Source organism: Chaetodon auriga, chromosome 18, assembly GCF_051107435.1.
Source record: "Chaetodon auriga isolate fChaAug3 chromosome 18, fChaAug3.hap1, whole genome shotgun sequence".
In the NCBI taxonomy this organism is placed as follows: domain Eukaryota; kingdom Metazoa; phylum Chordata; class Actinopteri; order Chaetodontiformes; family Chaetodontidae; genus Chaetodon; species Chaetodon auriga.
This window is the reverse complement of record NC_135091.1, coordinates 188,191-191,471: the sequence shown is the minus strand read 5'-3', so window position 1 is coordinate 191,471 and position 3,281 is coordinate 188,191.

Below are 3,281 nucleotides of genomic sequence, written 5' to 3'. Positions count from 1 at the left end.
GCACCATTAACTTTCAGTACACTCTCAATGTCACAGTACAGGACCCTGATCTTGGCTATAAGACCAGAGCTCAACCCAAAAGCTTGCAGCGTCCGCCACAAGTACTGGTGTTCAACCCGGTCGAAAGCCTTTTCTTGGTCCAGAGAAATCAGACCAAGCTCACAGTCCAATGAACCAGAGAGGTCCAAAATGTCACGAATTAAAGCGATGTTGTCAGTTATCAACCTGCTGGGTACGCAGTACGTCTGATCCCTGTGAATGATCTGCTCCATCACTTTTTTCAGCCTCTTGGCCAACACCTTTGACAGCAGCTTATAGTCTGTGCAGAGTAAGGACACGGGCCTCCAGTTCTTAATGTCCTGCAGGTCTCCCTTCTTTGGAAGCAGGGTGAGAACAGCCCTCCTGCAGCTCAGAGGCAGTTGTCCCTTACTCAGACTGTCTCTGAGGACGACCAACAGATCTTCCCCCAGCACTGGCCAGAAAGCCTTGTAAAAATCGGCGGGGAGGCCGTCTATCCCCGGAGCCTTCCCGTTCTGCAGGCTCTGCAGGGCCTCCTGCAGCTCCCGAGCAGACACCGGAGCCTCCAGCTCGACAATGTCCTCTTCACAGACCTGAGGCAGACCCTCGAAGAAGGCCGTGGTCACCTCAGGCTCCTCCTGGAGCTCGGCCTTGTAAAGTCTTTTGTAGAAATCCGCAGCGTGCTGACGGATCTCAGCAGGGTCGTACAGCAGCTGTCCGGTGTCAGACCGCAGAGAGTGCATCAGCCTCTTCTGTCCATTCTTACGCTCTAGACCGAAGAAGAAGTGAGAGGGAGCGTCCATCTCAGCGATGTGCCTGAAACGTGAGCGGACCAGAGCGCCCTGAGCAGAGATACCCAGCAGGTCAGACAGAGCTGATTTTTTATCTTTGAGAACTTGAAAATGTTCTCGATCTCCTGTGGAGTCTGCTAGATGTTGAAGCTCCACGACTTCTCTCTCCAGATCTCTCATAGACCGGGCCATGTCCTTTGTGACATTGAAAGTGTACTGCAGACAAAGCTGCTGGATCTGAGCTTTGCCCACGTCCCACCACTGTTGCAAAGAGCTAAAATCAGACTGTGTTTGTCTGAAATTACTCCAGAAGGACTTAAAGGCCTTTTGAAACCTGTTGTCTGCTAGCAGACTGGTGTTAAAGTGCCAGTACGCACTCTTACATTTAACGTCTCTGACAGACAGCACACAGTGCACCAGAGAGTGGTCAGAGAAACCCACCGGGCTGATGGAAACACCTTTAAAAACACTGAAGTGATGGTTAAAACAGTACATTCTGTCCAGTCTGGCCAGAGACATCCAGTTATCTCTGCTGTGAGCCCAGGTGAACTGTCTCTGAGCAGGATGGAAACGTCTCCACACGTCACAGAGATCAAATGTTTCGACGAGTTTCATCAGAGCCCGTCTGGAAGCAGCGTGAGGTTCTTGATGGTTCCTGTCTAGCTGAGGGTTCTCTGTGCAGTTAAAATCACCTCCCAGGAACAGGTACTCCTCACTGCTGCAGTTGGTAAGAACAGTCTTTAAAACATCCAAAAAAACCAGTCTGTCTAAGCCAACAGTTGGAGCGTAGACGTTTATAAAAACCATCCTCACACTCTCGAAGACAGCACAGACTTTCAGCATCCGGCCGGGAACGATCTCTTCCACAGAGCAGGAAACAGGTGGAAAGTCTCTAGAAAAGAGGATCCCAACACCTCCACTGTTACTCGTCTTGTGGCTGAGGATGAGCTCCCCCCCCCACTCCCTCCTCCAGTCCGCCTCCTTATCAGGAGTGCTGTGGGTCTCCTGAAGGAGAACCACGTTTAGTCCTTTAGACTGAAGAAGAGAGAAGAGAGCAGCTCTCTTTGTGTCTTCTCTCGCACCGTTAATGTTTAAAGAGCCAATCTTCATCTCGCACATGATTAGGCTGCATGTACACAACAACAGGACAAAGGACAACAAATAGAAGAAGAGGGAGAACATCTTCATCCTAGTCATCTTTTTCTATCTGTGTTCGCACTTTAACCATCAGTTTTTTCAGCCGGTAAGTCTCTGGGTCAGTGAAGGAAGGCTGCCCGAGCCCTCCTGACTTCCTCAAGAAGAACCTGATGGATTCATAGAATAACTGAAGGTCTGGAAAGTGTTCCTCCACCTTCACAGCTCTCAGCCCCTTCGTGTTCCTCAGAAAAGCTCGAATTCTTGAGAAAGAATAACCGGTGTGTGTTTCTCCCTGCATGTTCTCTGTGTCCGATTCACTGTCCTCTGTGTTCACCTGTGAGCTGTGTGTGCGTTGTGTGTCCTGTGTGTCCGTGTGTGAGCTGTGTGTGTCCTGTGTGTCCTGTGTGTGTTCCTCTGACTGACAGGAGGAGCACTGTGGGTCTTTCTTTGACACTTTAGGAACCTTTTCACTGGTGGCTTTGGTTTCTGGAGTTTTCCTTTTTGTTGCTACTTTTAAAAACTCCTCCTCCATCACACCATCGTCCTCCATCACCCTGTCCTCCACCATCACCCTGTCCTCCTCCATCACACCATCGTCCTCCACCATCACCCTGTCCTCCTCCATCACCCTGTCCTCCACCATCACCCTGTCCTCCACCATCACACCGTCCTCTACCTCATCCAGCACTGACTCAGCCACCCTGGTGGCAGTCTGTCCAGCCAGCTCCTTCACCAGAGTCTGGACTCTGGGCTCTGCCTGTTCAGTCTGAGAGGTGACCTCTTCCTCTGCCTGACCGTTCACCTGCTCCTCACTGTCTGCAGTTGTGTGTGTGTGTGTGTCTGTGGGTGTGTAGTCTGTGCTGCCCTGTGCGCCCTTCTCTTCGCTCCGCGCTTTGCGTTGCACTTCGCTTTGCGCCTCGCGCTGTGTTTTGCGCTGCGCTTCGCTCGGTGCTTCGCTCCGCGCTTCGCCCTGAGCCGCAGGCCGGCTGTCAGCTCTGACAGGCGGCTCTGCTGGCTGCTTTTCTCCCGCTCTGTCGGGGCATGAACGGATCAGGTGACCCTCTGCTCCGCATCCAAAACATTTGACAGTGTCGGTGGTAACGTGAACAGTGTAGTCGAAGTTATCGATACGGAAACGGAGAGCTACATTGAGCTCATCCTTGTTTCCATTGAGGACCATGGACACCTGTCTCCTGAACGACACGACGTGTTTGAGCAGCGGAGACTTGCAGCCGAGAGGAATCAGCTTCATGGGGGACACGATCTGACCGTGTCGAGCTAGCTCGTTTTCTAACAGCTCGTTTTTTAGAAAAGGGGGCACGTTAGACACAATGA